The sequence below is a fragment of the Equus przewalskii genome, chromosome 9, assembly GCF_037783145.1.
Source record: "Equus przewalskii isolate Varuska chromosome 9, EquPr2, whole genome shotgun sequence".
NCBI classification, from domain to species: domain Eukaryota; kingdom Metazoa; phylum Chordata; class Mammalia; order Perissodactyla; family Equidae; genus Equus; species Equus przewalskii.
The window spans coordinates 69,356,777-69,371,487 of record NC_091839.1 but is presented as its reverse complement, the minus strand read 5'-3'; the positions used below and the strand labels follow the sequence as shown (position 1 = coordinate 69,371,487).

At 37.5% G+C, this 14,711-nt stretch overlaps 1 long non-coding RNA gene across 2 annotated transcripts in view; it reads left to right on the top strand.

Annotated features, from left to right (window-relative positions):
• Window positions 1-13,016, top strand: part of LOC103556557 (uncharacterized) — a 64,586-nt gene extending 51,570 nt beyond the window's left edge. Inside the window, exons 7-8 of one of the 2 annotated variants that reach the window (XR_011522068.1) lie at window positions 10,843-10,979; window positions 11,489-13,016. This is a non-coding gene — a long non-coding RNA (uncharacterized lncRNA). The remainder of the gene's footprint in view (window positions 1-10,842; window positions 10,980-11,488) is intronic. The other variant, XR_011522069.1, reaches the window with a different exon arrangement.
• The last annotated feature ends 1,695 nt before the right edge of the window (window positions 13,017-14,711 follow it).

Sequence of the window (14,711 nt, the reverse complement as noted above, 5' to 3'; positions counted from 1 at the left end):
AATAAAAAAGAAAAAAACCCAACGCCCAGGGAACTTTGTATCCCAAGAGCAAAGAAGCAAAAAATTATAGACAGTACAAAATAGAGATCATCAGATTAGAGACCCAGATCCTGGGGTTATTATTATTTTTCAAATGCTGTGCAATTTCTATAAAGTGCTTGAATAAGGTGTTTCTGAACAATGGAAGGAGCCACTATTTTTGTAATAGCATGTATAATATGGGGTGTATGAGACAATAAAGGTACATGAAAAATAGTGAAAGTGAGTTTACTAGAAAAATAATTTACATTTGGAAATTGCTTATTCCTGGAGGGAGGAGGGTGAAAGGGGTGATTAGGGACACGTGTGTGGTGATGGATTGTAATTAGTCTTTGGGTGGTGAACACGTAATCTACACAGAATTCGAAATAGATTACAATGTACACCTGAAAGTTATATAATGTTATAATCCAATGTGACTGCAATAAACAAATAAATTAAAAATAAATTTAAAAAAATGAATTGCTTATTCAAAACTTGAACCCTAAAGCAGAAGACCAGATAATGTTTTCTTGAAACGGGAAAACTCAGACGGTCCTAACCGACCTGGAAAGCTTCAAGTTATGTGCAAAGAGATAGTGAACCAATCCAAGGCTGCCAATAGCCAATCAAAAAGCCTTCGCATCCTACTTCCCAAAGTCCCACCCTAATAGGAAATCCCACCTTAAAGGAACACTGACCAATCAGACTTTCTGAAGACTTCACTCTATAAAATCCACTCTCCTTTCAAATCCCTTCTTGTCTACTAGAACTAAACTAATGGTAGCTGACATTTTTACTAGAGTAAGCTCTCGATACCCGGCATTTGATTAATAATTCTATATGTGGTTTTCAACCTTTCGACCATTTGAATAAGGGTTAATTTTTAGTCTTACTCATTCATAGCCATACTGTGATAGTGTATCACTTGACATCACAGAACCTGTGTCACATGATTGCATTGATGTATAGACACATCACAAAACACACAAACAGATTCTTTCAGCAAGCAGCTTCCCCCAATAAAGGCAGAATATATAATCCTTCAATGTTTTAGCAAAAAGAACTCCAGAGAAAGCATCTTTAAGTTGGGAGGTTTGGTTCATTCTGGTCAGTTATTATAACTTCGCTGAATCCTAGATTGCTTCCTAGTTCACTGCCATTAGCCTACCTCTTGCCAGCCTGTGCCCCCAGGAGTTGGACCCTGTTCTAATACCTTTATCATCTGTCTGTTTTGAGGAAGGGGAGGAAAGACTAAGAGAAGGGACAGGAGCAAGTGTTAGCTATGAGAATGGAAAAATGTATAGTTAAATACAGAGTAAAACAAAAATCAAATAATGTTTTGTAACTAAGTGGGTTAACACTTTCCTGATACATTGTAATGCTTTGTAAATATTTTAAAATAAATAAATTGGTCATTAATAAGGAGAATATAAATACTTTATGCTCCAATTAAGCTAATCCTCCCTCCCGCTGCCCAGTGGTTGTAACATGAAACAGGTGGTGGGTGGGATGGAGGTTAACTTGCAGAGCAAATCTTACCTATAAACAAGTCAGATAGTTAATGCAATTTGGCAGACGCCTAAAACTCTGCTCTTCCAGAATTTCTCCCACACTCAATGACCATGGTGACTAAAGCTGAACACTAAAGGAACTGACTTTTAGAGAATCATGGAGAACGGACTGTCTATTTTAGGGGCCATTTAGAAATGTCAATATGTTATCTGGAAAGTATGACACAATCCGATGTTAGTACCCATTAATCCTTAATATTGATTTGTTTATAGGATTAAGAATTTCAAAGGACATGATTCTGAGGGAATGGGAGTAATTATTCAAACAGAGAGAGGAGTCATAAAAGAGCTGTAAAGGTGGAATGCAAAATTTACTCATGTTGAAACTTTGGATGAGGCTGCCAAAAGCATTTCTCTATATTATTAATTACATGCACCTGGAATCTCTTCTTTCGATTTCCCTTCCCTTCCCTTTCCTCCCTCCCTTCCTGCCTTCCTTCTTTCTTCCATTCTATCTTTACTTAAAGTAGAACCTTACAATTAAAAATCCTGTCAAGGGGTACAAGTGAAGTGACTGTTGGCATGATTTAGCATTTGTTGATCTCATAGATCAAAATAGTTTTAAGAACTTTGGCAGACCTCACTGGGGAGAACGTGAGATGGGATAGCCGCCCAGCTCACCTCTGGGGAAAAGGTTACCATAAACACGACCTGAGAGGATAAGAAAATCCCACCCAGATCACAGCAGGCCTGGCTGCAGTCTTATTACAGGCAAGCCGACTTGTCTGGGACTGGGGAGCAATCCATTAAATGAGGTCAGCGATTGTGAAGAGAAGAAAGCTTGCAAAGAAAAATATCTCAAGTTTTGAGCATAGTGCAGTAGGTGCTGGGAATCAAAATAGATAATGTAAGGGGAGTCCTAGATAACGAATTTATTAACAGCAGCTAACTCTTATTAAGCCCTTGCATGATTTCAGGTATTGTTCTAAGGATTTACACGTCCCAACTCATTTATTCCTTGCAACAACCCTATGAGACAAGTATTAATTTTATCTCCATCTTATTGATGAGAAACTCGTTGATATTAACAATAGGGCAATGACCCTTCTTGTGTATGTCTCATGGTGGTCTGTGTGAGTTTCTCTAGGGTACATACTTAGGAGTGGAATTGCTGGATTACAGAGAAGGTACATCTTCACTTGACTAGACAAAATCGTTCTCCAGGGGGATTGCACCAGTTTATCCTCCCAGTAATACATGAAATTTCCCATTACTTCATTTTGTCAGGCTTTTAAACTTTTGCCAATTTGAAGGATGTGAAATTGTATCTTATCCAACTTTGTATTTCTCCGATTACTAATGCTTTACCACATTTTCATATGTTTATTGGCCATTCTGTTTTCCTTTTCTAAGAATTTACTCTTTTTACTCTTTCCTCATTTCTCCTGAGTTTTGCCTTTTTGTTGATTATGTACTTTGGCTACTAATTTTCTGCTGGTTATATGTAGTGCTAATATACTTCCTAAGACTCCCTCTCTCCTTCCTTCCAGTTTCCCTCCCTCTCACTCTCTTTCTTTCATAGTGTCTTTTGATGAACATAAGTTTTACATTTTAATATAGTCAATTTATCAATCTTTTCCTTAATGGTTTATTCTTCCTATCCTGAAGGCCTAAAGATACTTTCCGATATATAGTAATCTCATCTTCATCATGGCCCAAGTTCTCATATGTTCTCATTTCTGGGCTTTCTTTCTGATCTATTTTTCTTCTTCTTTTTTTCTTAAATCCTTGTGCCAATATCACATTGTCTCAATTGCTTTTATTTCATAGTTAGCCAAGGTATCTCCATACCTTGTTATTTTTCTTCAGTATTGTATTTCTTTATCTTGAATCTTATTATTTTTCTTCAATATTATATTTAGTATTCTTGGGTCTTTGCTTATTCTTATACATTTGATAATCAGTTTTGTTAACTTCAATGAACTGACCTTCTGGGAGTCCGAATGTAACTGAATGATTTAATAAATTAATTTGAGCGTGTAGATTTGTATTTATTTAGGTCTTCCTCAGTGTTTTCCAATAATACCTTATTTCTTCATGCTATCTTTCGTTAGATTTATCTCTGGTATCTCATTGCTTTTATCAATGGAAGCTTTAAAATATTTCATTTTCTAGCTGTTTTTTGTTGGTGTATGGGAATGCAATTGATTTTCCATGTTGATTGTACATTGTCCATGTGTCTAGCAATGTTGATAAAGTCTCTGATTAACTGTAGTTATTTGGCTGTCAGTTATCTTAGGAAAATGGCAATTTTGTTTTATTCTTCATATATATATATATACACGTTCTTTTATAATTATATTCCTTATATATATGTACACATCATTCATATGAATAAACGTCTGTGTATCTGTGTATCTATCATCCATTATCAATCTTCTTATTCTTCTCTTACAGGGCTAGCTAGGACCTCCAATACAATATTATATAGTCTTGTTGTTAGTGGGCATCCTTAGCTTTACCCCAGGGAGCATACTTCTAATGTTTCACTATTTAGTGTCATCTTTACTTTAGGCAAGCAGGAAATTCTCTCCTATTTTTGGATAGGCTAGGTTAGGCTGTAATAACAAATGACCTCAACATTTCAGTGGCTTTCAAAGATAGGTTTTTGTCTGGCTCACCTTTTTTCTCCCTTATGAGTCAGCTGTGGTTCTGCTCCCACCACCTTACAACAGGTAAACGGAGGATGGAGCCACCTCTGTCTGTAACATTATCAGTTATATGGCTGAGGGAAACAGTTCATGGTGAACAGTGTCTTGGCTCCTAAAATTTCTGCCGGGAGAGTGTGGGACGCATCTCTTTGGCTTACATTTCATTGACCAAAGGAAGTCTAATGGTCATGCCCGATTAAACACGCTGGGAATATGCGATCCTCCCTTAGGCATAGGGTATCATAAAGAGAGGCTGCAACTATTTTGAACACTAATGTAATTGCCCACAATGAGTAGATCCAGCTTCTTTAATAGCAATGTCTATTTAAGTTTTATAAAGCATTTTGCCCACAATTTCAAATTTATTGGCATGGAGTTATTTTATTCTCCCCCTTACTCTTTTTCTAAACCCAAGAAAGAATTATTTGAATAAAGAAGTAAACTTTCCTAAGTCTAAAAAGTCTTGTTTTAATAATCAGCATCTTTCTTCACTTAGTTGAAAAGCTTTTGGGGTGAGAATTCTTATCCTATGAAGATAACTTGTTGGCATTCTCCTCTGTCTTGGGTCTGGTTATAACTATTATGATGGATACAGGAAAGATAAAAAAAAAGTGCCCTTTTTTTTCTTCATATAAAACTTACATCTCTGAGATTTTTCATATGAGGGTACTGGGTATTAGAATATTATTTTTCAAGACTGACATTATTATACTAGGGCGTCCAGAATGGTTTGAGATGATGACCGATTATCTGTATTTTAGGAAATTATATATATTTTTTAAAAAGGTAGAAAAACCCAAAGGGAAACACTGGAAGACTCATTTGTTAAATATAGATTATCACTATGGGTTGTGAATTAGTACAGTGATGGGAAGAGGGGTGTGTGTGTAGAGAAAAAAGTTAGAGAAGAGGTTATAGCAGTTAACAGACACTCATCTATACAAATACGAATGCAAATTTTCTTCTGTGTCAGGCTTAAAAAGAGTCCAATCTACTTCCATGGTGTTTCTGAGCATGATGTTCTTATTATGAGGTGAATAAAATTTCCTAAGATTTTGTGAGGCAGATTAATGTCAGTTGTCTTTGTACAGCCCAGGATTCTAAGTTTCTCTGGCTGAATAAAGGACCCCAGTATGGCTAGGGTGTTTCCAGCCAAAATGCTTCATCTCGAAGACTGAGACCAGTGTTCTCACACTCTTCTTTCTCATCTGTTTTACTTTCTTCTTTTGAGTAAATAATCAAAGGCCAACTCATTTAGTTATATGTATTTTATTAGACTTCTAAAACTCATTCTGAACACTTGCCTTAAAAGATTTATTTAAAAATATTATTTCAAATCTTTTAAAGACAAAAACTTTAGTTTTCAAACATCATTATGTGAAAACTACAAAAATGACTTAAGGCATAGTGGAAAGATTCCTGGACTGGGAGTCAGAATACCTGAGCCCAGACTCTTAGTAAGCATCTTTCTAGGTATGGGACTCGGGTAAATAGTGTAACCTCTCTAGGTCCCCCTATCCCCAGTGGTTAAAATAAGTGGATGGAACCAGGTGAAATTCACTCAGTAGTTTTTCACTAGGGTTTCTAAAATAACTTACTTTCTTTTTGTCTGTATTCTCTTCAAGGTAGGTCAACCACCTTGAGTGCAAGAATACGGAAGTAGATGGCAAAGAGAAAAGCGGCTATTCTTACAGCTAAAGTTAAAATATTTTTGGAACAGCTAGCACAAGTCTGTAATTCCTTAGCTAAGCATACAGGTTCTTCCATTGACTCACTTCTGCCTGTCTCCTCGACATTCCCTTCTTTCCTCATGCCGAACTAGTATACCTGTAACTTTCTCAAATAAACTTCACTGTTTCATGCCCTCAAGACTTCATATACACTATTTTCTCCGGTCTTTGTCTTCCGTGCCGGTCTTTATCTTCTGTGAATTCTTAGTCTTCGATTTAACAGCCGGAACCTTCTCAGTCTCCTTCACGAGCAGTGTTTGCTAGTTTCTTCTGTACCGTAAGTGTTACCTAGTTAATTCTTCTCTCATGTCCTTTATCGTGGTCTTAACTCTTTTTGAAAAGGAGAGTATAGATAAAACTTTAGCACAATACCTGGCATATAAGTTGTGTCCAATAAATACTGATCATTATTAATAGGATTATTGTCCATCTGTTTCCTGAGCTTCTTGAGGATAGCAACTATGTGGTCTATTTTTACATTAGTAGTAACACGTAAAGAGTCTGGTACATGGCATGTGCTCAGAAAACCTTTGTTAAATTAATCAATTCAGAAAACTTTAAGAGCCAAAGTCTCTCCTTTACTTCATTAACCCCATTCATTCCTTTTGAATTCTTGTTTATATACTTAAAATTTCAATTTGAAAAGGAAATCTTTAAGACTAATTTTTCACTTCTACATTCACATACAAATGATTTCCATAGGCTGCAACAGAGAAAATTTATCTGTTACTTAGTTAAAATGAATAGCATTCCCATGGCAAGATAATTTCTGATGCCACTTTGAAAGAGGACAAAGTTTGCAAAGGCTTTTTGTTTTTTTCAACATGATGTTAGTTTTCTGTTGCTGTGTAACAATTTACCACAAACTTAGTAGCTTAAAATAGGAGTCATTTTGGGGCCCAGCCCGGTGGCACAGCAGTTAAATGCACACGTTCTGCTTCTCGGCGGCCCGGGGATTGCCCGCCTGGATCCCGGGTGCAGACATGGCACCGCTTGGCAAAGCCATGCTGTGGTAGGCGTCCCACATATAAAGTAGAGCAAGATGGGCATGGGCGTTAGCTCAGGGCCAGTCTTCCTCAGCAAAAAGGAGGATTGGCAGTGGATGTTAGTGCAGGGCTAATCTTCCTCAAAAAAAACAAAAACAAAAAAACAGCAGTCATTTATTATTTCATATTAAGTCAAAAATCCAGGTGGATACTCTAGTCTCAGAAGGCTTAAATGAAGTGGGCAACTAGTCCAGGACTTTATCTGGTGGCTTCAATCAGGGGTGGGGGAAGGCAATGTACTTCCAAGGAAATCTGGCTACTGGAAATGGTTCTCAGTTTCTAGAGGTTATCTTCATTCCTTGGCCCATGTCCATTCCATTTTCAATGTCAACAATGGCATGTTAAATCCTTCTCCTGACTTTCCCTTCTGCCACAAGATAGAAAAGTTTTCTTCTTTTGTGATTAGATTAGGTTACATTAGCATTTGTGTGCTTTCCCTGTTTTAAGGTTAGCTGTGCTATATAACATTATGTAATCACAGGAGCGATATATTTTCATATTCACAGGTTCTGGAGATTAGGACAGGACGTCTTTGGAAGACCATAGTTCTGTCTACCCCAGTCCACTCGCTGGCCTACCAAAGGTTCATATCCATTCTACACGTAAAATAATCATCCCACCTCAAGGTTCCTAAAAGTCTTCTCCCTATACAACATCCTTTCGCAATTTAAAATCTCGTTATCTAAAGCATCTAAATCAGTGCAAATGAGGCTCCTGGGCACAATTCTTATCATCTGTTGATCTGTGAAACTAAATAAACGTTTAATCTGCTCCTAACATAAAATGGTGGGATATCCAGAAGATAACAGTTGCAGACATTATAGCTCAAAACGGGGGGAAAAGGAAGATAAAAGGGACTCACCAGTCCAACAAAATTTTGAAATTTCTGCACAGAGTCCTTTAGGTTTCAAAGCCTGGGAAAAACTCTCTGCGGCTCTCAGCTCTCCTCCCTCAGCTCCCAGTTCCATTCTCTGGGCTCTTGGCTTACTTCCTGCCAGTAATATTTCAGGGGTCCAACAACTTCCTTTCTTTTTGTAATATTTTTTCCTTTTGGTCTATGTTGTCAGTATTTCTGCTGACACAGATTTCTCAAGAACCTTGTGGGTCTCCGTGGCACAGGGTTTCATCCCATTAAACAGATCCCAAGTCCACAAATCGTTTTGAGATAATCTCTTCTCTATCTTTGGTGTCTGTTGAAATGGATAAGGGACAACACCCTTAAGCTTGCTAGAAGCTCCCTGATTTGAGATGATTTATGAAGCAAACCTTTAATCTCTTGTGACTTAATATTCTGACCTTTTGATCTTTTCAAGATTTGAGTAAAGGCTTGCCTAGCCATACACTTAGCTTTTTCTCTGCACTACACTTTCAAAAGCAATTTCTTAATTTTAGCAGCTTTTACCATCAGAAGAGGCTGAGAATTTCCCAGATCATCAAGTCCTGGTTCTTTTTTCTTTAACTGTTCTTTCATGTTTGTCTCTTTCCTCTCACATTTTATTATAAATGGCAAGTTAAAACCAGGCAGCACCTCCAACACTTTTCTTGGGAACATCCACACCTAAATAAATAAGTTTATCATTTAAAAGTTCTGCTTTCCACATAAATTCATGACAAAATTCTGCTAATCTTTCGACCACACTATAACAATGATCCTCTTTCCCTAGTTTTCAATCACACGTTCCTGGCTTCATTCTGATCCCTCCCCAGCTGTGTACTTAACATCCATAATTCAACTAACAGTTTGTTCATGGCAATGCAGGCTTCCTCTATCATGTTCCTTAAGGTTCTTCTCAAGTTTCTTTTGGCCTCCACCCACTGTCTAATTACAGAGACACTCCCATATTTTGGATACTAGTTATGGCAGCACCCCACTCCCGGTACCAAAATCTGTATTAGTTTTCTATTTCTTTGTAACAAATTGCCACACGTGAAACAGCTTAAACCAACGCAAATTTATTAGCTTACAGTTCTGTCTATCAGAAGGCCAGCATTCTGGGTTTTCTGCTTAGGGTTTCCCAAGGCTGAAATCAAGATGTTGTCTGAATGGACTCTATCTGGGGATCTGGAGAAGAATCTGCTTCCAGGCTCATTCCTCGTGTTGGCAAAATCACTGCCTTGTGGTTGTAGGACTGAGGTTCCTGTCTCCTTGCTGACTGCTAGCTGGGGGCCACTTTTCACTCCTAGAGGCTGCTTATATTATTTCTCATATGTCCCCATTCATCTTCAAACTAGCAATAGTGTATTGAATACTTGTCAGGCTTTGAGTCTACCTGACTTCCTCTTCTGCCTTTCTCTTTTGCCTTCTTTTCTTTTTTTTATTGGTGAAGAAGATTGTCTCTGAGCTAGCATCTGTGCCAATCTTCCTCTCTTTTGTATGTGGGATGCTGCCACAGCATGGCTTGATGGCTTGATGAGTGGTGTGTAGGTGTGCCTGGGATCTGAAACCACGAATCCCGGGCCACTGAAGCAGAGCACGAGAACTTAACCACTAGGCAACTGGGTCAGCCCCTCTCTTCTACTTTTAAAGGCAGCATGTGATTAGGTCATTTTTCTCCCTCAAATATTTTTTATATCTTCAGATCAACTAACTTGAGGCTTTAATTACATCTAAAAAATTCCTCCAGAACTGTACCTAGTTTAGTATATTATTGAATACGTAGGAGTTGGGAATTCTGTATGGAAATTTTTAGACTTCTTCCTGCTATCACCATTATTAGAGAATTGTTTTAAAGAAATCAACTTGAAATCAAGATATGCAACTGTTTTTTTAGTACAATGTTTGCAATCTACATTAAACATATCCATGATAGGCATCACTATTTTATACTTCTATAATTGCTTTAATAATCGTAAGCATTTACGTATTTCTCTCTGGGCATGTAATTAGCACTTCTACTTAAAGAACAATCATTACCTTCTTAACAGATTCTCATGAATTTATCTCTTATGGTATCTTCAGTGATTTCAAAGTTTGGGTCTAATTATAAATCTGTGTGATCCTCTAAAGTGTATGTGTTTATATCTTAGCTCTGTGTGTGTGTGTGTGTGTGAGTGTGTATAGATAAAATGAAGGATCAGATTGTCAAATGAGACAAACAAATTCAAAATCTTACCTTTCAAGCTTTACCTATACTACAAATACCATTAGTTTGTGTGTCAGAGTCTATCATTTTTATTTTTCAAGACTAGTTTGAATCATCTTCTTTCTTTCACAGGCAAAGGGAGAGAATGGATTCCAACCATTCACTTCTCAGATTGCATAAAAATTTAAGGAATGAAATACTATTGGTGTACTTTCCTGTAAAAAAATAGATTTCTCCCAAGTTTATTTATTTTTCATTGTATTATAAACTTAGTGTTACGGTGAACCAGAAGTTAACTCATTCACGCACATTCATAGCCGTATTACACGCACTACACACACCATACCCTCCCTCCCATTCCACACACGTAGATCTCAAGCGTATTGATGTTGTTAGGAGAGAATCATGGAGCCAAGGAAAGGGCTCAGTAGAAGTAGCAAGAAAGAAGACCTCATTTTAGGGAAAGGTAATGAAAAATATAAGTGTGGTGTACTCTACCCAATAGTCATTTTCCTTTTCGTACTCAGAGAATTCAGGTATTTGGGGGTGAGCAATATGTTCAACCCAAAACAAAATCTTAGCCTCTTTGCAGATAACAGAAGTCATGTAACTCAATTGTGGCCAATGATTTGTAAGTGGAAACGAGGTTTCTGGGAAAGTTCTTTACAAAGGGTCCAGATTCAGCTAGTGTATGTCTTTTTGTCCTTCTTCTTCCTGACTGGAATGTGGATGGATTTCAGCTGTGGAGCATCCATATTATGACCATAAAGTCATCCTGAGGGAAGGATCAACAAGGATGCAGCAGAGACTTCAGCCCCGACGTTCTTGAGCTGCTGAACAAATACCACCAAACATTTATCTCTGGACATCTCATGATGTGAGAAAAACACAACTCATGATTTGTTTAGGTCGCCATTTTGGGGGTTTGTGTTACTTAGGAGCAATTCTTAACTGATACAGTCATTCAGAACAGTGCCTAGAGAAGACGCTTACAGCAGTGGAGTAGGAAGGTGCATGAATCCTTTGACCTGTCAAAGTGCTTGATTTATATCTCTCATGACATTTGTGTGCAGCAATTGGGTATATGAAAATCTACTCTCCTGTACCAGTCTAAAAACTCATAAAAGGATATTCAATCTTTGTCTCTACCATGTGTTAACTTAGCTTCTAAAATATTTATTGTATGTTATGTGTCAAGAGGAGAGCAAACGAAATCAATAAGGGCAAAGATGCCTCCAATTTAGACTCTTGCAGCTTATATATATATTTATATATTATTTATAAAAAGAATATTTTTATCATGAGAAGGGAATAGGGCATGAAAAATAATCTCCAATGAAGAGGAAATAGGGAAATCTTCTAACAAATCCTAATGTGACTTTGCAGAGAGCATCGCAGAATGCTAACAACCACCATCTTCATCCTTATCACCAAAGAGCGTATTTGGATAAGAGAAGCTATAACCAAGGAAAATATAAAAGACCAGCATGGAATTGTGTGGAAGACATCAAGAATCTTGAAGAAAGTACGCATGACAAACAAAGTGGGGAATGTTTTTAAGTTATATTCTGGGTAAGAATTATTTGACCTGTGTTGTAGTGTGATTTTCTCGGAAGACTGTGAGAAGAGGGAATTCTTATTTATATTCTATGCTGAGTAGCACAATTTTCAAATTGGAAAAAACAGCAGGATTTTTCTTTCTGGGTGCCTCATTTCCACTTATTAACATTGATAAGACAGGCTTATAATTAAAAATGGGTAAATTTATAAGAGAATTCTAACTTCTATAAATTATTTTGTCTTCCGATTGGGGGAAATTTTGTTATAACTTTAGTAGATAAAATACGTCCTTGGATATCACTCATTATTAGTTGATTGTTTGATTCTTAGAACAAATTTATTGAGCCCTGACCTGGGAATATAGCAATGAACAGCTGGATCTGTTTTTTCTCTCCCTGAAATTAACATCTTCCAGGGAAGACAGGCACCAAAGGACTAATTATAATGACATGTGTGAGCTCTTAGGATGGGCAAGTATGGAAGTGACAGAAACAGAGCTGGGAGAAACCTATCCAGCCCAGACACTGTGAAATTCTGGGAAGATGGGAAAAGGACCAGAGAATGTTTTCTAAATCTGGTGCAAAGACGACCTGTGCTTCCAAAGGGAATCTCTTGGTTTTACAATTAAAAACTGGGGGCAGGCCACGTGGCGCAGGGGTTAAGTGCGCAAACTCCGCTTTCATGGCCCGGGGTTCGCCGGTTCAGATCCTGGGTGTGGACATGGCACCACTTGGCAAGCCATGCTGTGACAGGTGTCCCACATATAAAGTAGAGGAAGATGGGCACGGATGTTAGCTCAGGGCCAATCTTCCTCAGCAAAAACAGGAGGATCGGCAGCAGATGTGTTAGCTCAGGGCTAATCTTCCTCAAAAAAAAAAAAAAAAAAAACTAAAATAAAAACTAAAAACTGTTATCAAGGTTCTAGAATTTCCCTGTTTAGCAGATTTCTATATTCTGTGTTGCAAGCTAAAACACCAGCTTTTAAAATTTAAAATACTTACATCTAGTGTTCATGGAGTCATGAAATTGTCAGGATTAAATACCATGTTATAACACAAGAAAAATGAGTGGTAATTACAGGGAATATATTTCTATGCTTTCTTAATTTCTCTTTCTATCTTAATCTATTCATTTTTATAAAAACAAAGAAAAACAGCAACAAAAAGGAGAAAAAGCCAAAAAAACCAACAGAATTTCTTAAAAAATAATTTATTGTGGTGTTTTTCCTTGCTGTGAAACGTTGTAAATACAACTACTTTTAAATTTCAGAAGGGCTTGTTACTTCATTCTGTAAAAATCTCAATTGATAATGTTATTGTCAATTTAATAAAGTTAGAAAGATGCATATAATAAAGTGTTTTTTTCTATTTCAAAATTAAATATCCTTTTTATACAAAATATCCTTCACAAACAATGTTTTCCTCATGTGTTACCCCTGTGATTAGTATCAGCTTATGCTTCATAGTGCATTCAGTATCTTAAGACACAACCAGGTTAATTGTAAAATGGCTAATTTCCAGAGAAAGATGGAAATTTTAAACATAATCCCAGGAATAAAAATTATTAACCTGAAGGGAAACATTTGCTCAGGACGCTTCAAACAACTCTGGAAGAGATGGGAGAGGATGGAGGAAGAAGCAAGAGGGGGAAGGAAAAGCCAGGAGGTGAAATGATCTTTATTCGCCAATACTGATCATGGAGGTGTATAAACGTCCCAGATGATGTGAAAATGGTCTAGGCCAGAGTTTCTCAAAATTCAGAGTTTCTCAAAATTCAGTTTTTGTACAATTCATCTGGGACTTTATAAAGAGACGATTCTGATTCAGTAGTACAGGGGTGGGGCCTGAGATGGTGTATTTCAAACAAACTTCCACAAGCTGCTGGTCCCTGGAGAAGCCAGTCTAGAGCTGAGGTTCTGAACGCAGGCGCACCTTAGAAGCATCTGGGAAAATAGAAAAATCCTGATGCTCAGGTTACACCCCTGAACAATTAAGCTAGAATCTTTGATACTGAGATCCAGGCTTCAGTGTTTTTAAAATCTCCCCAAGGATATACCATTGTGCAGCCAGGCTTGAGAAACCACTGGTCAGAAGATTATTGTCCCTCATCATTGGCAAAAGCTGGTGGATTGACTCCAACAGTACTTTAGAATCACTCGTAAACTAAAAGTCAAATTACTCCACCACAATAGACTGCAGCTGAGAAAACAAAATGCGCACCACATTATTTAAATAAAAACCCAGCACACACAGTATGTTTTTGGCTTCATAGATCCTCAGAAATGTTATTGTTTCTGCTCTTGCATAATTTTACTATTGAGTTCCTGCATATAAGCACATCTTGCGGATAGTGGTTGAAATAAGAAAAATAAGCCATTAAGTTTCTCCCTGCATGAGCCTGAAGTGACTGGAAGCTGATTACTTCACATTGGCTTGTCCCATCTTCTCAAGGAAGGCAGGATTTCAGGGAATGGAGCCTTGAGTGTTGATTCTAACTTATCCTGGTCCATTCTCTACAAAGTGGGTTTCTTCCCAATATAGTCCTTCTGATAACTAAGATTACCCCTGTTTCCCCATACACAGAAAAGTATCAATCTGTATTTTTATGTGTGTATGTATCAGTGACTCTTAGAATTGCTTTCTTTTGCTCAAACTAACTGCATCAATTAATGTTCTTAACTGCAAGCAACTGAAAAGGAGTCTGCGGGAATTAAACAGAAAAGTCTATTTAAAAGGATAACGAGGAGCTCATGGGACTATTGGAGATCCGAAGAACCAGATTCAAGGTAAATGTCCAGAAACAATGCCCAAAACATGCTGTAGAATTGTCTGAAGGGCAAGTGATGCTGCTGCTACGTATTAGAATTTTCCCTGCTGCCATTTTGCACCAGGAACACACATCACAGTCACCTTGTGGCTAAAGCTGGATACGCTCCCATCTCCACCCTCACTAGAAAATGGATTCTGTGTGCTTCCTCACATTGCTCACTAAGGTCTCCTACTAGAATGTTTGAGTTTAGGATTGCTCCTAACTGTGGGTATATTTTCTA